Source organism: Pinus tabuliformis, chromosome 5_2, assembly GCF_031772625.1.
Source record: "Pinus tabuliformis cultivar Carrire ecotype Pingquan chromosome 5_2, CPIR1, whole genome shotgun sequence".
NCBI lineage: Eukaryota > Viridiplantae > Streptophyta > Pinopsida > Pinales > Pinaceae > Pinus > Pinus tabuliformis.
In genome coordinates, this window is record NC_142306.1 from 1,127,479,169 (window position 1) to 1,127,503,562 (window position 24,394).

Genomic DNA, 24,394 nt, shown 5'->3' on the forward strand with positions numbered 1-24,394 from the left:
CAACAATCTTTCGTTTTTCCCTTTTTCTGCATAAGAAAATGGCAACTATTAGTTGTTTCGTATTACACACAAACTGCATAGATTTTTCCATAATTTCCTATTATCTACCTAGTTCATGATGCAAAGGGGTTATGAGTTTTAAAGAAAAGATGACAAAATAATCAATAAAAACATACCTTATTTAGTACTCCACAGCAAGAAGCCAAGAAGTTGAAGGAACAGGTCAACGCAACACTCCATAAGGAAGTAGTGCTGAAGGCATGACTAAAGCCCTGGCTAGAGGAAGCTTACGTTGTCACAGGAAACATTGAAGACAAGCTTACGATCCTGCAAGTGACGCAACAAAAGCTTCAAGATGACAGTGCAAGAGCAGTAACCGAGAAGACAGTTGAAGATGCGAAGCAGGAAGCAACTCAGTGCACGGCCAAGGTTGCGGTCATCTTGGTCAAGCTGGTTGAGCTTCATGCAAATATCTCTGTGCCTACCAAGTGACTTAAGGGCAAGTCACGATATTTATGTTGGGGGCCTATTGGGAGTGGGATCCCCCAAGGGTATTTTTGGGGCTAAAAGCCCATGTTTAAGTCAATTTTTGTAATATAATTATAAAGACTCCACATCTTTTGGTGGTAGAGCATGAAGGTGTTATGTGTCAAAAAGGGTAGTATGCCCTTAGTTTTGTAAAGTAAAGTTGGTTGTAAGAGATCTACCCATGGTTCACAGACCATGGGATTGTATAAAAAGAGCTAAGCTCTAAGTAGTTTTAGGGGGATAGGATGACACACGATGTAATAGAGTCATAGCTTTGGAGCAAGAAGTCTAAGTCTTGGGTCGTAGCATAGGTAGAGGCTCTGCAGCTGAGTGCACAGAGGCCTAGGGTAGAATTCTGCAGCTGAGTGTGCGGACCCCTGCAGCTGTGTGCACAGGGCGGATAAAAGTTGTAACACTTGGAAGATATTAATAAAAGGAGATATTCTACAATTTCTGTGTCTTTTTTTTGTTGATGCATTTGGATATTTTATGTATGAATTTCCTTTATTATGCTTATATGATGCATGAATGAATGCAATTACATTGAATAATTAAACACAATTATGAATATCTACTTACGTGGTGTTAACTTTAAGTATTTGATGAGATAAGTGAATCACTTAGACTAATTGGGGAATCTACACGGCACACTGTCATAACAACGTGAAAGTACTTGAGTAGCAGGTTAGGGCTGCGTGAAGGTCAATCGTACCCTTTCGTGGTGGTATGAAAGAACGGAATAGAGGGATCATTTTGCAAGCCCTAGAAAGAAGCAACCCGCACGAAGGCAAGGATAGAAGGTACCAAACAACATCACAACCATCTCAGGGTACGGAAACTTGTTTCCAGCATCCCCCCATACTGCTTCAGGTGAGACTTAGGTCCATGCTTCGTGGGATGTTGCTGAAAGGGCCAGTAGTGTAGGGATTTGTTTGGCTAATTAATGCTGATCCTGGGTCAGGCCCCCTCAAGCCAACAATTGGTCCCTCCCGTATGATATAATTCGTGAAGACAGGGCAGTGATCTTTATCATGCCCCTGGCTCTTACACTTGAGGCACCAGACTTCCTCATGTACCTCTGGCCTAGCCTCCTTTTCTTTTTCAAGCTTTGCAATTCCAAGCAGAGGTTTTGCAACTGCAAGTGAATTTTTTGAACTCCTAAAGCCATGTCCTGAATAGGTGTTTCATGCAATCTCATTTTGATTTCCAGGGATTCTGCTTGAGTCCCTATCTTTTGTTGTGATAAAGAAATCCTTGAGTGGGGCAGGAGTGAAGCTAAAAACCACTCACGATGCTAACTATCTATGAGATACAATCTTTTATCTAACTCCCAGGGCGTTTCACCAGCCCTCATTGTGATTTCTTTGAATCCAGTAACTAATTGTGAGTTAGACTTAGGCTTATTGAATTCTTTGTTTAAAGCGGCCTTAGTGTCTGCTAACGATGTGATCCAGGTGGATGTTGGTGGCCACTCACCTATCCCACTTGAACCCCCACAATTTTCTCTTTCAGTTTTTCAGTTTCCTTAATTGTAGCACAATTTACTATTTTTGGAAGTTTTTCGGGTCCTAAACTTCTAGAGCCATTTTGAGGCCCTAAACGACATTTTTTTTTAAATCTACCACTAGCAATTTTTTGTCTAAAATCATATTTTATGTCATATTCCTCGAAGATATCTTTCGAGCGCGTTATCATGCATGTCAGATGGAGATAATATTACTAATTCACGACCCTGGGAAGTTGGTTGTCCAACTCACCACAACGGGGCCCATAAACTCTTGGTGTTACATCTCCTCGGGTTAGGGTTTTGGTTGTTTAGGGTTTTCTCTTATTGTTCAATAATAAAAATTCCCTTAAGACTAATTGTAATGCAGTTCAGAGGCATGTAGCCACCACATCTCTTCTCAGAGATAAGCTACCATATCCCAAGCTAGTTTATTTCCATTTCTGTTTGTAAGCATATTTCAGTATTTTACATTAATGAAATGAAGTATTATTTTTACTGCATCTCTATGTTTATGGTTATCTCTGTAATTTGTTGCATTCTTGTTTAAATCCAGATCACGATGCCAAAGGATTATCTATGGAGTACTTAATGTATCATGTCAGTGCGCGATCTTGCAGAGTGGTAACCAACTGCACCTTATTTATGTTGTCATCAGTGATCTGCTGCGAGGTCCACTCCCATTCGCGACAAACCAAAATTGATCTGTATCTTTGCTCCCTATACCTTTGAAAATCGGCAGGTTTACTGAGTTTGACATATTGAATGGCGGAGGTGGTGGTAGTGGTGTGGGCGAAGGTGTATGCTGTGGAGGTGAAGGTGGAGGTGGAGTGGATGGATGATCTATCCGTGGAAGACCTTGTCTTATCAACTAGACCACACTCCATGGTGAGGCATGTACTACCCCTTTGCCGTCACTCAAAGGAGGTCCAATCAATGGGCTATATTCAGGACTTGTCCTCCCTCAATCTCTGAAGATTTTTTTCACTTTGCATAGCTACGAACATCAAGGCAATGGCATAACCCATTTTTCACACAACAACATCTTAATCTATGTATTCAATGATCTTAGGTACTTACCTCATGGTCCTTTGAAGAAGCATCACTCTTCTTCACTGTAGTTGACTGAGGTATCAACTGCAAATTCTATAACAAATCCTCCTATAACCCATTCAAGCCAGTGATCAACAACACACACGATCTTATCTTCAAAAGCTTCCAACCTCCACACTAGCTCTAGAGTCCACACTATTGTTCTGTCAAGCCTCCACCTTCCTTGACCGTCTTCCAACTTAGCTATCCACTCATATAAATCGATCGAGAAGGTGTAGAAGAAAATTTTGTGTATTTCCATGTATAAACATCTATCCAACCACTGCTCTTTTGACATACGTGGATTTTTGTTCTCTTGCCCCACAAATTCGTGGATCATCCTATCCAACCACTTCTCAATTTCCTTCTTGGTCAGATTCTAGTGATGCGACATCACTCATCTCTTTATGCAGATCCCAGTTCCGGCAACAAAACCATTTGTTGGCTTAGTGGCTCCTGACCCAGGTTCAGAGTTAGTTGTGCCAAACAAAACCCTACACAATTGGCCCTTTTGGCATCAACCCATGCAGCACGGACTTAAGTCTCAACTGAAGCAGTATGGGGGGATGTTGGAACCAAGTTTCTGCATCCAGATATCAGTGTGATGTCTTTTTATATCCTAGATATTCCTTCATGCAGATCTCTAAGCCCTTAGGGCTTGACACTGTAATTCCCTTCAAATGGCCCCTAGACCTCCACAAAGGTCTACGATCAGCTTCTGTAGACCTTTAAAAGATATGTTATCTACTTACACGCATCATAGAATAGCCTCAGATCAGAATCCACACAAATTTTCTTAAGTGCCTAATAAACTTAACAAAAAGTATTATAACCTTCACATAAATACTTAACATGCACTGCATTCAACTAAATGGGTTCATCCAATAGATTCACGCATCAATACATTATTAATTCATAAAGGCATTCTTTCATCACGGCATATATCATAACCATAAACAATAGAGGTAAACAGGTATACACATGAATTTTCCCAATAGTCTTCTTTGTTTCTCTTCACTATAAGGTTATAGACTCAAAACTTCCCTGTGCACTCAGCTGCAGGGATCCGTGCACTCAGCTACGGACACTACTCTAGGCCTCTTCACACTCAGCTGCAGATCATTTTCCTTCTCTAATACTTAATTCTCTATGCTATCTCTCTAAGACTCCATTCGTTATACCCATAGACAAAGACATAGATCTACCTTAGACTCACTAAGACACACCCATTTATACAATCCCATGGTCCGCGCACCATGAGTAGATCTCAAAAAACAACTCAACTTTACATAAACAAGGGTAAAAACCATTTTTGACTCCTAAATAACTACACGCTCCACATCTACAATTCACGGAAACTTTGCATCTTTTTATCAATCTTTACATCAAAACTTGGGTTTTTAACCCACAATTAACCCAGTGGACCCCATCCCAACAGCAATCCTAGAATCAACATGGCTGACTGTCACCCACAAAAATGCAGAAGTTTCCAAAGAAGCCATCTCAATCTATGCTGCCCACAGGCCAATCCATGAAGCCTCCCGCTGGTGAACCATAGAGTTTGATCGGGAAGTGACCCAGGGCTTCACTCCTCCAAACAATTACGCAGAAGCTGTCAGCATGCTTGCCTTCACTGATTGAAGAAATTGCATAGATATGAGGGACAAGCACCCACTTCCTATCACTGCACTACCTCTGAAAATTGCATAGCTCTGTCACCTAGTCCTCCAGTTGCCCGACACCTTGCCCAGCTTGGAAACTGCACAGACATGTCCTGCATGCTTGCCTCCTAGTTATGCACATTTTTGGATAGCAAGCTCCTGCAATCTGCTCCTAGCCTCCCCTGAGAATCTGCATAGTTTTTAATGCCAGTGTCCTCCTTGCTGCCCACACTGCATCCCTAAAAACATTATGTAGTTCTTCCTCCCAACTAAGCCAGATAACGCAAAATGTCACTGATGTTCCGGACTACTCATCCAAGCCTCCCAGTGACCCCTGCGATATTTTCCTTGATAGTGTCTTGAAGCCCCTGCATCTTGGCTTGAAATGTGCTCTGCACAGCTTAAGAGCATTTTCCTCTCTCCCAGTCACCTGCACCCAAAAACGGAAGATGATGCATTATGGTAGATAAGGAGATTTTTGGATTTGATGTCGTCTCATCATGAGTGATTGCAAATATAGGTACACGGATGAGACATGGCGTGATGAAAAATAAGATGAATAAGGAGCGCATGCTAGAAGACTTGTTCGCTAACGGATGAACACATGAAGCAAGCCAAGTAACAAGGAATGGGATACATGCATGTGCAACATCAAGTGAACACTAAGACCATCAAAGACTCTACACACCTTTCCATGTGGAGGTGAAGCTATGATACACCAAGAGCACACTAATCACTCAATAGCATTACAGCTTGACATGGACACCACGATCAGCATGAACATACCAGCACTGTCATGATTCATCTCGGCCACATCACCATTGTAGGCCATACTATTGTAATCAATGTAATGTAACATGGAAGTCCAAGAGAGCCACATACAAAGTTGAAGAGTCATTTCAGTTGAAGAGTCATGTAAGTCAAATAGTCATGAGGGAAGTCGAAGAGTCATAAGGGTCAAGTTCACCCTTGGCTATATATACCCCTCATTTGTACATGGAAAATGACTTTTTCACCTTGGTTCCTCCAACATAGCCTTGAGAGTCTGTAGTCTTTTATTTGAGGAGTGAGTAGTGGCTCCAACGCCCCACTATCGAGATTAGTGATGTAATGGTGTACCGATGTGTCTTGGAACTTTCGCTTAATTTAGAAGACTGATAACAGGCCAACACATTTTCACACATGTATTGTATTTGTTTGTAAGACTATTCTTTTGATGCTTGTAATGTATGTTTCTTTAGCCTGTATCAAGACATTTGAACAACAACGTAAACTTTGAAACGGGAACTGATAATTTTACCTGTTTCGTAGAGATAGCAAAAAAGTGACATGATTTTGAAAAGGGGTGATGCAGAACGCACATGTTTTTTTCAGAGCATAGTTTTTGGCACTTTAAATAACCGATATGATTACCCGTTTCGTAGAGGTAGTAAAACCGTGACCCGATTTTGAAAAGTGGTAATGCAGAATACAATACTTATTTTTTGGAGCATATTTTTGACAATTTAAATATTCTTATGTATCAAATATAAATATTTGTTTTTAAATGTTAGTGATTTTTATGCTGATTTTGAAACATGTTGATGCAACATGTTATACCGAATACCTTTTTTTTTAGAGGACTTATTTTTCACACTTTAAAATTTATTATGTCCATTTCTTTTCTTTTTTTAATTATGATTACTTAACGAATTTTTAAGTCGTTTTATTTTTATTTTTTTAAATGTTGATTACTTCAAGAAACTCATATAAAAATATATATAAAAAAAGACCAAAAAAAGAAAATGTTAATAAAAAAAAATTATCTCATAAACCATAAAAGAATTTCGAAGGAAAAAAAACATAATTTAAAATATATATATATATATATATATATATATATATATATATATAAAATTAAGTAAGTCAAAATAGAAAAATTAACAAAAAAAAGAAAAAAATAAAAATAAATAAAAACAAACTAGATTAAAAAAAAATAGAAAATTAACAAAAATAAAAATAAAAAACTAGTAAAATTAGCATTAAAAACATTTAAAAAAAAACTAAAAAAACAAAAATAAACTGAAATTAAAAAAAACAAAAAACAAAAAAATATAAAAATTTTAAAAATATATTTCTTAAAATTAAAAAAAAAAAAAAAAACTTGTGTTTAAAATTAAAAATTAATTTTTTAAATAATCATATACTTTTCTATTTAAAAAATAAAAAACAAAATTGATTAAATTTATTTTTTTATTTAAAAAAAAAAAATTAAACAAATTGTTTTTTGTTTAAAAAAATATATATTAAAAAAAATTAAAATAATTGTTAAACAATTTTGTTTTTTTTATTATTTAAAAAAGTAATTATTAAAAAATGTTTATTTTTTTTAAACAAGTTTTTTTTTTTTTTTTTTTTAATTTAAAACAATATTTTTTAAAGTTTTTTATTTTAAAAAGAATATATATATTAAAAAAAAAATTGTTTTAAAACAAAATCTTTTAAAGGTTTTTATTAAAAAAAAAAAAATTATTAACAAAAAAAAAATATTTAGCGCCCTCCCGGCCGCCCGTGGTGGCACGGCCCCTGGCGGAGGTCTGTGTGTAGGAACTCCACCCGGGGCCGGGCCACCGCGGGCGGCCAGGAGGGCGGAGGGGTGATTCCACGCAGGCCTTCGCTAGGGGCCGTGCCACCACAAACAGCTGGGAGGGCCTTCGCTCGGGGCTTTGCCACCGCGGGTAGCTAGGAGGGCAAAGGAATCGCCCCTCCACCCTCCTGGCTGCCCGTGGTGGCCCGGGCTCGGGGGAGGTCCTGCACGTAGGCCTTCGCCCGGGGCCGCACCACCGCGGGTGGCTGGGAGGGCACAAATTTTTATTTTTATTTTTATTTTTATTTTTTAGATAAAAAACTTTAAAAACTTTCGTTTAAAAAAAAAAAAAAAAAAACTTGTTTAAAAAAAATTAAACATTTTTTAATAAGTATTTTTTTAAATAATAAAAAAAAAAAACAAAATTGTTTAACAATTATTTAAAAAAAAATTAATATATATTTTATTAAACAAAAAAACAATTTGTTTTAATAAATTTTATTTTATTTTATTTATTTTTTTTTTTTTTTTTTGTGTTTTAAATAAAAAAAAGGTAAGTTTAATTTTATTTTATTTTATTTTTATTTTTTTTAAATAAAAAAGGTAAGTTTAATCAATTTTGTTTTTTATTTTTTAAATAGAAAAATACATATTTCTTTAAAAAAATTTTTTTTTTTTTTAATTTTTTGGTTTTTTTTTTTTTTTTTTTAATTTGAAAAGACATATTTTTAAATTTTTTTGGTTTTTTTGTTTTAATTTCAGTTTATTTTTATTTTTTAGTTTTTTTTAAAGGTTTTTAATGCTAATTTTACTAGTTTTTTATTTTTTTAAATCTAGTTCGTTTTTAATTTATTTTTTTTAATAGTTTTTTTAATGTTTTTTTGTCTTTTTTTATTTACTTAATTTTATATATCTATATCTATATATAATTTTGTTTTTTTTCCTAATTCTTTTATGTTTTATAAGATAATTTTTTTTTTAACATTTTTTTTAATTTTTTTTTGTCTCTTATATATATATATATATATATATATATATATATATATAAGTAATTAACATTTTAATCTTAATTTTAGTAGTTTTTATTTTTTTTTTGTTAATTTTCTATTTTTTTATTAAATTTAGTTGGTTTTTAATTTTCATTTTTTTTTTAGTTTTTTGATAATGTCTTTTAAATTTTTCTATTTTTACCTAAATTTTATAGTTTGTTTTAATTTTTTTTCTTTTCCATATATATATATATTTTCTTTTCTTTTCTTTTGACAATTTTTTTTTATGATTTACAAGATTTTTTTTTTTTTTTTTCTTTCCATTTTTTTTAAATATGTTTTCTTTACTATTTATTTGTTTATAATTTTTAAGTTTTTTTAGTTTTTTAATTTAGTTTTTTTTTGACATTTTTTGATTGATTTTTTATTTATTTTTTTATTTTTTATTTTTAGTATATACTTTAATTTATGTTTTGTTAATTTTGTAACTTTTTTTGTTTCGTGATTTTCATTGTTTTAATTTTTTTATTCTTAATTTTATTTTATGTTTTCATTATTTGTTTGAAATTTTAATCTTTTTAAGGGTCATGTTAAAATATTTTACGCTATTATTTTGAAGTGTTGAAATATTACCCTTGAAAAAAGGGAAAAAAAAAAAATTCTTATCCCAACGTGAACACTTTTTGTTTTGAGGGTGTTTTTTGGACAATTTTTGCACAAAAAATTGGTTTCACCACCATTTTTAAAACATGTTCAAAATTTATCCTAGAAAAAAAAGGTGTTATTCCAGCATCAACACTTTTCGTTTTTAGCACTGTTTTTGATGTTTTTAAGGGGTTTTTTTGGCTAGAGTTCCCGTTTTGAGTTTACAGTTCCCATTTCAAAGTTTACATTGTTGAACTATTTCGTTTGTTTTAATACATATTATTTCAAAAATGTGTTGTATAAATTGTTAACGTTGTCTTTCCCATGTGGACTATTCTTCCAGACACTCGACATAACCATTCTCATTAACTTGTTATAACGATCATCGCACTCATGTGGACTATTTCGTTGGGTGTTGTACGTGATATCCATTCACTATTTGTTTGTGATTGTTGTTAGTGTCGGTATCTTCATCCCTCCATCAGTGATCAAATTTCTCTTTTTGCATGCATAGTAGGTGTCCCATCCAATCAGCTACATTCCATTAGGTCATGGATCAACTGATGGTAGTGGTTCATTATCAAATTTCCCTCATGGTCTTTACCTGCTGGCCTATTTTCACGAGTTTAGTTCATTTACAATCATTTTTTGTCATTACATTTGCAAAAATCATTTTTTGGGTTTCAGGTCTCATTAAGTCTAGAGTTTGCCACCATGGTTAGAAAAAACTTAATAAATGGTCAGCAGGCACATGAGGAGGTCTAATAAGGCCACAAAATCAAAATTTCAATGATGATATACTCAATAAGTGATTTTTACCTCAAAACTTTGTTTTGAGGTGAAAACGGAGTTTTTATTTCTATGCACAAAATTTTATATAATTTCAATTTTTTATATATGTAATAAGTTCAAAGCTGCTGCCCTTGCTCACCTTACCAACTTCAGCCACTATAGACAAAAACACAAGCGTCAATGCATCGGTTTACCAAATGATTAAGAAAAGTCAATTTCAATGGAAAAACAGAGTTCAAGACCAAAAGTGACTCTGACATTAGAAAAGTGGGTTTGAGAATGAGTAAAAATTAAAAAGTCATCCATATTTAAAGTGAAAGGGGAGCCATTTGTCATTTCATGGTGAAAAATACTCTTGGAGAGAAAAAATCACGATTTGGGAGCCAAGGAGACAAAAACCTTGTTTTTCAAGGCAACTTGGCCTGGCGTTGCGCATCAGAGGCAGTGCGCTGCACATCAGGTAGGCTCTACGCATTAAAGAAAAACCTACAGTGTTATTTTGAACTGGCGCTGCGCATCAGGAGGGTGCTATGCATTGGGCCCACTACGCTGCGCATCAGTCCAAATTTTTCTAAATCATTCCAAATTGTGCCATAACCCTCAAATTTGCTATATTTGCATTCTACAAGTAAGTAAACAACATCCTATAGTTGAATTTGAGTTCACTCTTGTGTTCTTCATGAATCTTATAAGTTTAAAATTAAACCCTAGTTTCTCTTCACTGTTTTCCATTTCATTGTGCAGATTTCATTCCATCATCACAAAAACATCATTAAATCCCTTTTCACTCTTTTATTACCCTAAAACACTCCATTTATCCCATTTTCCCATATCTCACTCCCCTAACACAAATAATTCCCTCATCAAACCCTAAATCTCTCACTAAACCCTAGTTTCCCAAAACTAACCCCTCCATTCCCCAATCCCATTTCCCAAGAATAAAATCTCTTCATACTCATCACCATTGTCCTCCTTCATTACCATTTTTCACCATATCTTCATCTCATCATTTTCCTAAGACAAGCACTATGGCAAGAAAAAGTGACTCAAGCTATGAAGAAGAAACACAAAGTGACAGTTCAAGAGACAAGAATGTACAGCCTAGGATACCTCACAAGGGTGGGAAAATAATCAAAGAGAAGCCTATTAGCATTGTTGAACTTCTTGCTTGTCCTCTTTCCACCACTTGTTTTAGATACCAATCTTGCTTTGAGTTTTGTGAGATGGTTGAGAGGGTTAAGTACCATCATGAATTAGCTAGGAAATTTGTCATAAACATGGAGGACAATATGGTACAGCTTGCTGGTATCAATTTCACTCTTTCACCAGCCATTATTGTAGAAGCAACTAGGATGCCAGATGTGGGAGAAAGATGGAACAAAAGACAAAATATCAGCAAACAAAACTATGAACCCTACATTAAGGCCAAATATCATAGTAAATTGGGTAGGGTGTTTCCTTTCAAGTTTTTGGAGAACTGGTATGTTCCACTAATGAAACTCATCATTAAATACTTCACATGTGAGGGAAGGTTCTCTAGACTCTATGCCTATCATATCAGATTGCTTATGCATTTTACCAGGGTTAGAATGATGAGTATTCCATACTTCATTTGCAAAACATAGAGAGGATGACTGTGCTTGCAAAGAGAAAACCATACCCACAACAGCATAATAGAATTTATCACTTTGTTGTCATCAAGATTATTGTTGTGCATTAGCTCACTCAATTGGGAGTTCCATGGGAAATCTTCATTGCCAATGAGATCTTCAAGGGACCTCAAATTTTTGCAGAACCTCAAGAGGAAGGTGGACCTTCTGGGCAACAAAGAGAGCATGAAAGCAAAACTGAAGAGGCTCAAATTCCTGTGTTTATAACTTATCAAACGGGTACAAGAAGACTTTTTGCAGCTGCCAAACAAGTATTATCTCCACCAGGGGTGGAAGGGGTCTCGTTCTCTTCACCAGACAACAGGCAAATGTTATCTTCACCAGTGGTGAAAGGGGCTTTTCCTTCTTCTTCATCAGAATACGTACAAGATATAGGAAATCAACCATTGCATGATGAAGGGCCTTTAGAAGGCCAAGACAGGGATTTTGTTTTGGTAGAAGAAGATGACACTGATTTGGGCTCCCAAAGCTCAAGACTCAAGGATGTGGTAATCAAAGAGAAAGAAGCTAAGATCCAAGCCTTATCACTTGATCTTGAGAGGGCTAAATGGAACATTAACTTCCTTGAGCAAGAAAACAAACAGTTAACTGATAAACAAGAACTCCTGGAGTTACAAATCATCAAAGAAAATCGGCACAGGTCCAAGAGGGCAAAGGGAAAGTTGACATCCATTAAAGAAGATAAGGACCAGGAATATGTGTTGTAGAAGGTGAATATCCACCTTGAGAAGCTACTGGACAAGGCTAATAAGGATAAAAACATGTTGTGTGACATGGCTTATCACTATTTGGCTCGGAATAAAATTTACAAGACAAGGATAAGGTACCTAAAAGCCAAGTTAAGGAGAGCCTTAAAATCCAAAAAGGAGCAAGATAAACTTAGAATCTTGGCTGAATCTTCCTTGGCTCATCAAAGAAATTGATAATCTTGCCTCTTGCCAATTTTGAAGGATTTTGGAGAAATTTTTGTCATTTCCTAAATTTTAATTGCAAAACACAGAAAATTTCATCTGATGCATAGTGCCACTGGCACTGCGCATTGAGCTGGTTGGGAATTTTGAGAAATCGGTTACATTTTTGGATTCCTCATGAAAAAATATGAAAACCCAGAAAATTTCATGAATTTCGGAGGAGATCTGGGTCACCTAAAGGGCAAAAAATACCTAACAAATGCCCTCTCTGCCACTTTTTGGACCCACAGGAAGTAGTCTTGGGAGAACTGATTTTTGAAGGGGAAAATGGACACCAAATCCAGAAATTCTACATTTCATAGAAAGTAGATAGATAGAGCTTTCACACAAGCCATATTGGAGCTAATTTGGTGAAGGGGAAGCCCTTCAAACTCAGCTTGGAAGTGGCACTGTGCATTAGGCAAAATTTTGCCAATTTTGCTTGAAAACTTTGATTTTCGCCTAGTTTTCTACCAGTTTGAATTTTCTTCTCTCATGGTGAAATTCATGATGTAATATGATGTAAATTAATTTACTTTGGTGTAAAAATTATGAAAAATGACTTAAGGAGGTAGATACATCAGTTTTAGGTGGTTTTGAGCTAAATGAATTAGTTTCCATAGTTTTAGAGGCAAGCTGTTCCACTGCCTATTTTTCAGTTCCTAGTTTAGATCTTGTTGAAACAGCTCCTTAACTCATGGATTCGACCCTTGATGGCTATCATAGGTGGTTTTATGCCTATATCTTGTACTTTCTTTGTCATTTGTCATGGTTGGACTCTTGTGGATGCATTGAGCTACTTTGTACATCACTTCTGCAGTTTGGCAAGGAAATAAACTAGGGTTTTGCAGCATTTTGTGGGATTCTTGTGGTAATGTGAATTAGCATTATTTTCTTTTTTGTAATTCATTTGATCTTATGATTATGTGTGCCATCATCTCTCTTATTCTGTATAACTAAATGAATCAAGTGTAAAAGGCAGAATCCATTGGTATTTCAGTGCTCTGCCTTAGGGTTTATTTAGTTTTACATGTTTTCTACTGTTTGAAGAGGACTCATGACACTTGCATGCCCTCTCCAGCTCCTCACTAGTCTTTAGACTCACCATTACACTCATTTCAAAGTGATAAAACACTTGCCTACCTTGCCCCATATAAACCTCTACAAATCTGTGTTGATTTCTCGGACCCAAAGCTGCCTTCCTCATTTGATCCAGCAACCAACCATTAAAATCAATCAAATTCTTCTGAGAAAACATACCTAGCCTAAAATTAGTATTTAAATCAGTCATCTCAAGCCTTACTTACCATATTTTCTTTGAGATTGACAAGGAGAGAGCCCTCTCCTGACCTAGTAGGGCTAGCTACCAAGTTAAGCGTGGTTTGATGTTATCCTAGACCTACCTTTCTCAGGCTGAGGTAGATTTAGGCATTAACATAGTGGCAACCATACTGGGGAATGTAGTTTTATGTTCCTCAGAAAAAAAATGTATCAATTTCAGTTCTAATTGTTGATGGTGGACAACGATCGGACATCGGAAGGTTGAAATCATTCACCTAGCGACTCCAGTGTCGAAGAATCCCAAGCTTCAGAATTTTGTATGGCAACTCTACTCTTCAAGAACCAGTAGCCTAAAGAATTTCTTGGTGAATTCATTGTTTTAAAAATGGATTTTTTTGCTTGAAGGTATGCTCCCATGAGTTGAGATCACATTCTAGGGTTTCCAAATAAAATTCCTAAGGTAGATTGGCAAAGGAATTTTCCTATGTTTAAAGATGATGATAGGAATGATGCTGCTTTAAATCTAGTTAGATTTCACATACATATTCGCAAGTTGAAGGTTGATTTTCCTGAAGATTGTTTGATGAATATATTCATGGCCACTCTGGAATGTGAAGCCCAATCTTGGTATCAAATTTTTCCACCTGCTTGTATTTACTGTTTAAAGGATTTGCATGCCATGTTCTTTGAAAGGTATAAAGAATCTTATCCATCATTAAATTTAGTTCAGAACTATTGCAAACATGTTTATAGTTTTATTGAAAGTCTTGAGAAATTTTATGAAGATGATGACTTCATGGACGATGAAATCATGGAGGTTTTGTACAAAAATCCATTTTAGCAGCATAAAGAGAGCTTAGAGGACACTTATCAAGATGCTCAGGAAAATTTGCAGCAGGATCAAGATCTTAGTACAATGGAAAATGATGAAAGAGAAGGTCTTATTTCAGATGTGCTCATAGAAGAAGACAGTATGTAGGGAAATCAAGTTTCAATCTCAGATTGTGATAAAATCAGGTTAGCTATTTTGGATCTACATTTAGATCATGATGATGAAGACAATCTTGTTCTGAATCCCATGAAGGAGAGCTCTACTGTTGAGATCGTCTGGAATGAGGAAGACAGAATTATTGATCCAAGTGTTCTCATTTCATTAGAACAAAGCCTTCATGAGGAGGTAATCCAGTCAGTTTATGAAAAACAAGATGAGATCTTTGTTCAAGTAAGTGAAAAATCTTCTTTCGATAACTCAGTGGTAAATGATAATTTGATTGCCATGTCATATGAAGATGATCAAAAATGTTTTCAAATTTCAAAAGATCAGGGAATTAAGGACTGTCAGTCAGGTTTTTCATGTTTTGAAAGGTTATTTCAAGAAGACAAAAATTTCTTGAGCAAAAGAAAACAAAAAGTATTATCTCCTCTATCTGAAGATGAGATAGATCAACTCCTGAAAGGTCATGTTACAGCCCAAGCTAATACAGGTCTGTAGTGTGCACATGGTCAAGAAGGTGTTGGTGAAACTTCTTCTTCTTTTGAAAATGATGACAGTTTTGAAATTAGATTTATAGATCAGTGAACAGATAATATTTTCTTTCATGAAGATGATAAGGTTGTCATGTTTGATAATCTTGAATATTGTTTTTTGTTTAAGAATGACCTAGACCATGAAATTGAGGAATATAAGCCTGAGAGAGACAATATGCTAGAATTTATCATGCTCAAGGAATTTATAGCTAACACTCAGATGGTAGAAGCTTATAATTCTCTATGCCTTTCTATCACTTAGTAACTAGTTGTTCTTTCAGATCAGAATGAAGGGAGTACTTGTATTTTTGCTGCTAGATTTCAAGACAAGCTAGTGCTTCAGGATTTTCAAGATCCCTTCGGCATTCTTTTGCAAGCATTAGAGAAGATGAATGTTGTCTGGTTTGTTATCATAAGCCTTGGTTTCAGTTGTTATTGTGAGTTGCCTACATGTACATCGTTCTACCTTCTCGGGGAAAATGAGAGCAGAATTTCAGTATGTAGCCATCTGCTGGACTGGTTACATTGGAAGGCCCACTTCACATAATGGTACATATTTCATCAGTAGGTAGGTGGTTGTCATCATGATTTGAAGCCCTCAAATATTGATGGTCTGCTGCCATTAAAAATCTTTGTAAGTACTTGTTTTAATTAAGTGAGTCTTGTGTCAGTTGTTTGAGTCATAGTTGAGTCAGTTTTGAGTCAAGATATTGGTTTTAGTTTGCTAAAGTTATTGACTCCATTTTGCCCAATGGAAGAGGCACTGGTCTGCTTTTCCAGAGATCTGTGGTTCTTGGCACCTCCCAGGAGCTACCATCCCCATTGGAGCCAATGTTAGTGTCGGTATCTTCATCCCTCCATCAGTGATCAAATTTCTCTTTTTTCATGCATAGTAGGTGTCCCATCCGATCAGTTGCATTCCATTAGGTCATGGATCAACTGATGGTAGTGGTTCATTATCAAATTTCCCTCATGGTCTTTACCTACTGGCCTATTTTTACAATTTTAGGTCATTTACTGTAATTTTTTGTCATTACATTTGCAAAAATCATTTTTAGGGTTTTAGGTCTCATTAGGTCTAGGCTTTTCCACCATGGTCAGAAAAAACTCAATAAATGGTCAGTAGGCACATGAGGAGGTCTAATAAGTTCACAAAATCAAAATTTCAATGATGATATACTCAATAAGTGATTTTTACCTCAAAACTCTATTTTGAGGTGAAAACAGAGTTTTTATTTCTATGTACAAAATTTTATGTAATTTCAATTTTTTATATATGTAATAAGTTCAAAGTTGTTTCCCTTTCTCACCTTGCCAACTCTAGCCACTGCAGACAAAAACACAAGCATCAATGCATCAGTTTACCAAATGATTAAGAAAAGTCAATTTCAATGGAAAAACAGAGTTCAAGACCAAAAGTGACTTTGACATTAGAAAAGTGGGTTTGAGAATGAGTAAAAATTAAAAATTCATCCATATTTAAAGTGAAAGGGCAGCCATTTGTCATTTCATGGTGAAAAATACTCTTGGAGAGCAAAAATCCTGATTTGGGAGCCAAGGAAACAAAAGCCCTATTTTTCAAGGCAACTTGGCCTGGTGCTGCGCATCAGAGGTAGTGCGCTGTGCATCAGGCAGGCACTGCACATCAGAGGCAAACCTGCATTGTTATTTTGAACTGGCGCTGCACATCAAGAGGGCGTTGTGCATTGGGCCCAGTGCACTGTGCATCAGTCTAGATTTTTCTAAATCATTCCAAATCGTGCCATAACCCTCAAATTTGCTATATTTGCATTCTACAAGTAAGTAAACAACATCCTACATCTGAATTTGAGTTCACTCTTGTGTTCTTCATGAATCTTATAAGTTTAAAATGAAACCCTAGTTTCTCTTCACTGTTCTCCATTTCATTGTGCAAATTTCATTCCATCATCACAAAACATCATTAAATCCCTTTTCACTCTTTTATTACCCTAAAACACTCCATTTATCCCATTTTCTCATATCTCACTCCCCTAACACAAATAATTCCCTCATCAAATCCTAAATCCCTCACTAAACCCTAGTTTCCCAAAACTAACCCCTCCATTCCCCAATTCCATTTCCCAAGAGTAAAATCTCTTCATACTAATCACCATTATCCTCCTTCATTACCATTTTTCACCATATCTTCATCTCATCATCTTCCTAAGACAAGCACTATGGCAAGAAAAAGTGACTCAAGCTATGAAGAAGAAACACAAAGTGACAGTTCAAGAGACAGGAATGTATAGCCTAGGAGACCTCATAAGGGTGGGAAAATAATCAGAGAGGAACCTATTAGCATTGCTAAAATTCTTGCTTGTCCTCTTGCCACCATTTGTTTCAGATACCAATCTTGCTTTGCATTTTGTGAGATGGTTGAGAGGGTTACGTACCATCATGAATTAGCTAGGCAATTTGTCATTAACATGGAGGACAATATGGTATAGCTTACTGGCATCAATTTCACTCTTTCACTAGCCATTATTGCAGAAGCAACTAGGATGCCAAATGTGGGAGAAAGATGGAACAAAAGATAGAATATCAGCAAATAGAACTATGAACCCTACATTAAGGCCAGATATCATAGTAAATTTGGCAGGGTGTTTCCTTTCAAGTTTTTGGAGAACCGGTATGTTCCACTAATGAAACTCATCATTAAATACTTCACATGTGAGGGAAGGTTCTCTAGACTCTATGCCTATCATATCCGATTGCTTATGCATTTTACCAGGGTTAGAATGATGAGTATTCCATACTTCATTTGAAAAAACATAGAGAGGATGACTGTGCTTGCAAAGAGAAAACTATACCCACAACAATTTAATAGCATTTATCACTTTGTTGTGATCAAGATTATTGTTGTGCATTAGCTCACTCAATTGGGAGTGTTATGGGAAACCTTCATTGCCCATGAGATCTTCAAGGGGCCTCAAATGTTTGCAGAACCTCAAGAGGAAGGTGGACCTTTCGGGCAACAAAGAGAGCATGAAAGAAGAACTGAAGAGGCTCACATTACTGTGTTTATAAATTATGAAAAGCGAACAAGAAGACCTGTTGCAGCTACCAAACGAGTATTATCTCCACCAGGGGTGGAATGGGTCTCGTTCTCTTCACCAGACAATAGGAAAATGCTATCTTCACCAAGGGTGAAAGGGGCTTTGCCTTCTTCTTCAGCAGAATAGGTACAGGACAGAGGAAAGAAACCATTGCATGATAAAGGGCCTTCAAAAGGCCAAGGCAAGGATTTTGTTTTGGTAGAAGAATATGACACTGATTTGGGCTCCCAAAGCTCAAGACTCAAGGATGTGGTCATCAAAGAGAAAGAAGCTGAGATCCAAGCCTTATCATTTGACCTTGAGAGGGCTAAATGGATCATTAACTTCCTTGAGAAAGAAAACAAATAGTTGACTGATAAACAAGAACTCCTGGAGTTACAAATCATCAAAGAAAACCAGCACAGGTCCAAGAGGGCAAAGGGCAAGTTGACATCCATTGAAGAAGATAAGGACCTGGAATATGTGTTGGATAAGGTGAATATCCACCTTGAGAAGCTGCTGGACAAGGATAATAGGGAGAAAAACATGTTGTGCCACATGGCTTATCACTATTTGGCTCGGAATAAAATTTGCAAGACAAGGATAAGGTACCTAAAAGCCAAAAAGGAGCAAGTTAAACTTAGAATCTTGGTTGAAGCTTCCTTGGCTTAGCAAAGCAATTGATAAGCTTGCCTCTTGCCAATTTTGAAGCATTTTAGAGAAATTTTTGTCATTTCCTAAATTTTAATTGCAAAACACAAAAAATTTCCTCTGATGCACAGCGCTACTAGTGCTACGCATTTAGCTAGTTGGGAATTTTGAGGAATGGCTTACATTTTTGGATTCCCCATAAAAAATTATGAAAACCCAAAAAATTTCATGAATTTTGGAGGAGATCTGGGTCACCTGAAGGGAAAAAAACACCTAAAAAATGCACTTTCTGCCAGTTTTTGGACCCACACGAAGTAGTCTTGGGAGAACTGATTTTTGAAGGGAAAATGGACACCAAATCCAGAAATTCCACTTGTCCTAGAAAGTAGATAGATAGAGATTTCCAACAAGCCATCTTGGAGCTAATTTGGTGAAGGGGAAGGCCTTCAAACTCAACTTGGAAGTGGCACTGCACATCAGGCTAATGGCGCTGTGCATCAAGCAAAATTTTGCCAATTTTGCTCAAAAACTCAGATTTTCGCCTAGTTTTCTACTAGTTTGACTTTTCTTCTCTCATGGTCAAATTCATGATGTAATATGATGTAAATTAATGTACTTTGATGTAAAAATGATGAAAAATGACTTAAGGAGGTAGATACATTAGTTTTAGGTGGTTTTGAGCTGAATGAATCAGTTTCCATAGTTTTAGAGGCAAGCTGTTCCACTGCCTATTTTTCAGTTCCTAGTTTAGATATTGTTGAAACAGCTCCTTAACTCATGGATTCAACCCCTGATGGCTAGCATAGGTGGTTTGATGTCTATATCTTTTACTGTCTTAGTCATTTGTCATGGTTGGACTCTTGTGGATGCATTGAGCTACTTTGTACATCACTTTTGTAGTTTGGCAAGGAAATAAACCAGGGTTTTGCAGCATTTTGTGGGATTCTTGTGGTAATGTGAATTAGCATTATTTTCTTCTCTGTAATTCAGTTGATCTTATGATTATGTGTGCCATCATCTCTCTTATTCTGCATAACTAAATGAATCAAGTGTAAAAGGTAGAATCCATTGGTATTTCAGTGCTCTGCCTTAGGGTTTATTTAGTTTTACATGTTTTCTACTATTTGAAGAGGACTCATGACACTTGCATGCTCTCTCCAGCTCCTCACTAGTCTTTAGACTCACCATTACACTCATTTCAAAGTGCTAAAACACTTGCCTACCTCACCCCACAAAAACCTCTGCAAATTTGTGTTGATTTCCTGGACCCAAAGCTGCCTTCCTCATCTGATCCAGTAACCAAGCATTAAAATCAATCAAATTATTCTGAGCAAACATACCTAGCCTAAAATTAGTATTTAAATTAGTCATCTCAAGCCTTACTTGCCATATTTTCTTTGATATTGACAAGGAGAGAGCCCTCTCCCCACCTAGTAGGGCTAGCTACCAGGTTAAGCATGGTTTGATGATACCCTAGACCTGCCTTTCTCAGCCTGAGGTAGATTTAGGCCCTAACAACTACCGCATCTGTGTGGACTACTCCACGGGAATTTTCACATGTCCTATTGTGTTGTGTGTCTCTAACAGAGTTGGGACTATTCCCTTTCGACTTGAGGCTCGCTCTCAACCTTTCCCTATGCAGTGAAAGAACCTTGACACAAATAACAATAAGCACTCACCAAGCATGTGAACCTCATTGTTCGAAGACAAGGAAAACCACTCTCATGTACTCACAAGCAAGAGCTAAGAAAAAAATTTAAGACAATGGCAACCAAGTCATCAGACCGAATGGGACTCCTACACCAAACAGTGTGAGGTCTAGTTGGGACTTCATATCGAGGAGATCCCCTCAATGTTGGCGGGTCCAACATGATCAACATATCCATATACAAACCTATACCTACCAATACATGTCCAACTTCCAAGACCCAAGCAAAGGTATACTTGACAAGAGTTTATAACACACTGATGGTCAAATTTACATCAAAAACCTTACCCTTTCCTATCGAATTGAAAGGCCAAAATATCACTATGTTGAATATACAAGTGATGTCATACATTCACCACTTTTACAAAAAAGTTTCAACATATGATTTAAAATTATGGCCATGCTAAACTACTTAAAAATTACTCCAACTCTAGATGGAGATTCTTGGGACGCAACTTTGGAAGGATCTCTGAACAAGTAGTTCTCTGGTGTCCTTTCTTATTACAATGGTTGCAATGGTTCTTCTTCCTCTAGACTTTCCTAATCTTTCTCCCCTGATGTGGAGAGGAATCCTTATGTTGTGACTCCTTTCTGGTAGACATAACCTTCCTCGAATGACTATCTCTGGTGCAAGTCTTATGAGGAGAGCTTACATTATCTCTTCACTTGGAATGCTCACTATCACTGGAATGTCCTGATATTCTTTTATTTGTCTTGGACTAGTCACTTGAAGACTCTCCTATCTCTTCCTTTTTTACATATCCTAATCCTACATACATGGTAATTCCACCATTTGGATGGGATTCAAAATTCCATGGCCATTAACACCTAACCCTTTCCTTCATGTTGGGCAACGAATCCCCCCATAGTGGTTTTTTGGGGCTTAAAGCCGAGTTTTGGACAATGTAATGTAAAGATCCCACAAAATGTGGGTGCAGAGCGTGAGAGTCTAGGGTTTTCCGCCCTAAAATATTGTAATTTAATATAGAATGTGTCAAGCTACCCATGGTCCATGGACCATGGGAATGTATAAATAGAGCGAGGCTCTAAGTGTAGAAGTCAGTTTTTAGTCTGGATCTTAAGTGTTATGGGTTTTTGAATAAGGATTTCGCTTTGAGTTTGTAAGTCTGAGTCTTGGGTTGTAGGAATAGGAAGAGGCTCTACAACTGTGTGCGCAGAGGCCTGGTAGAGTTCGCAGCTGTGTGCGCAAACCCCTACAGCTAAGTGCATAGGGTGGAGTTGGGATTGTACTGAAACAGAGGATTAATAAAAGATAAGTTGATTATGAAATATTGTGGATCTGCTCATAGATCTGTATGTTTATGCTTCTGTTATATCTTTGCATCTCTTTATAGTTTATGATTGCGCGCACACATTATGAATGTTGAATGATTGATGAGAATATTGGGCCCACATAATTAATTTAAGATCTATAATAATAACATCGTAAGGATAAAGGAACTAGACAGTGCCTCTTCGCGCTCGTTATAGAGCTACACGAAGGTCAAATGGCTTTGCGGAGCGGTGCAAGCATGTAGGATTAGATCGCGAACTTCCCAGACTTCATCAAGACATCCCTGGGGTGTGGAAACCTGGTTCTAGCACCCTCCCATACTACCTCGGATGAGACCTCAGTCCGCGCTCAGTCGACTCTTGCCAAAAGGGCTGGTGGTTTCAGGATTTCTTTGGCTAAATCACTTCTGAACCTAGGTCAGGCCCCAACAAGCCAACAAATGGTTCCATTGCCGAGAACAAGATCTACCTAAGGGATGTCTGATGTCAAAACACTGGAACCCTACGAAGAAGGAAATTGAAGATTGGTTGGATCAAAAGCTTCACGAGTTCGTGACACAGGAAAACAGAACTCCACAGATATCCAAGAAGAGGTGGTTGGATCGTTACGTATATACGGAAATCCACAAGATCTTCTTCGCATCCTTCTCTTTAGAGCTATATGATTGGATAATGATATTAGCTGACAGCCAGGGAAGGTATAAGCTCGTCAACTGATAATGTAGACTCTAGAGTTAGTGCGCAGACTAGAGGCATCAAAAGACAAGATCGTGCAAGTTATGGACCATTGGCTTGACCGGATAATAGGGGGATTTATCACTGAGTTCACGGTAGACATGACTGTGAGCTATAGCGAAGCAGAACGACATTTTCTAAAGGGACCACGAGGTAGATACATTAAATCCTTGAATACCTGGATTAAGATGCTGTTATGTGAAAAACAGGTGATGCAAATACATTAATGTTTGGAACGACGTGGAGCAGAAATATTTACAAAGGTATCGAGGGATTAGGAAATAGTCCTTTCATTTCACCTTCATGAGAGAGAGAGAGGAGGAGCTCACTCGGGTTTCTCTGAGAAGTGCTGTCAGTTTGATAAGGCAGCGCATTTCGCAGTTATCACCTCCACTTATGCCATCTCTCGCTTCACCTACTTCACCTCCATCTTCACCCACCCCACCCCCACCAAACCCACAGTTTAGCATGGAACGTGTGATCAAGCTACCCGTATTCAGAGGAGTAGGGGATGAAGATCCAGACTAGTTCTGTTTCATGGTAAGAGTGGTATGGGAAGAACAAGGGCTTAAGGATGACAACATTAAGAAGGCCACCTTGGATCGTGCGCTACAGGATCGCGCGTTGACTTGGTATATCAAGCACTCAAATGATCACCCAAATGTAGGAATAATGGGGATACAAAATGCACTGAACAGAGAATTTAGCCGGCTGTAATCAGAGACATAGTCAATCATCGGATTTAAAGAGATCTCAATGCTTCCAAGTGAGACCCCCTAGGATCTAGATCAAAGGCTGAAGAGTAAGATCCGTGAGGCTAATATGACACTAACGAATGCACAACACCATGTGTGGTTTGTGGCATCTTTGACACCACACCTGAGGACGACGCTGTCACAGTAGAAGCTTTCAACCTAGGCCGAAGTGCTAGAAATGGCGATGAGGTTGCATGAAACACTGATACAAGATTCGTGATTGGGAGTCCAACAAATCCACGTGAAATTACAAAATCTATGCTTGGAGATGCAGAGTTTGAAGTAGGATAGGGCACCACGGCCTGAGGCAGGCGAAGAAGTGTGGTACATAAAATGCGAGGGCCAGGGCCATGACAAAGACCACTGTCCAGTATTAGCGAACTACTTGACAAGAAGGGGCCAATTCCATTGAGACTAGAGGCATAGGCAAGGCCAAGTGTGGCACCTGCACTATGGTGCATGATCAGTCAGATAGGAGGAAAGCACACGAAAGATAACTGTCATCTATTGCAGGAGTATACATAAACTCCCCAGCAACTGTTTTGTAATTTTTGTAGATCAGTGGACCACGATGAGCGTACTTGTCAGAGCTATGAGTTAATGATGGATCAGACCCCTTCATATTGGATGTAGATAGAAACGTGAGCCCTCGACCCAACGGAGGGAATGGCGCAGGGTGGATTTCAAGGGTGAGGTTGAGGACGAGGAGGAATGGGGCGAGGAAGGGGCCGCAGATAGTTAATCTATTACAATTGCGGAGGACCAGGGCACTACGCCTGAAATTGTACCAACTTGACGAGACTATCTTGTTCATACTGTGCTCAATTTTATCATGAAGCAGTAGATTTTCCTATGTTGATCGCACAGATGCGCGAGAAAGGGGTACTTAAGCCTACTCCGATGCAAAATATTCAAATGATGAGGTCTGAACCGTACAAAGAAGACCCAAATGTGAATATGGTGCTCAGAAGTGGTGCAACCACAGGGGAGG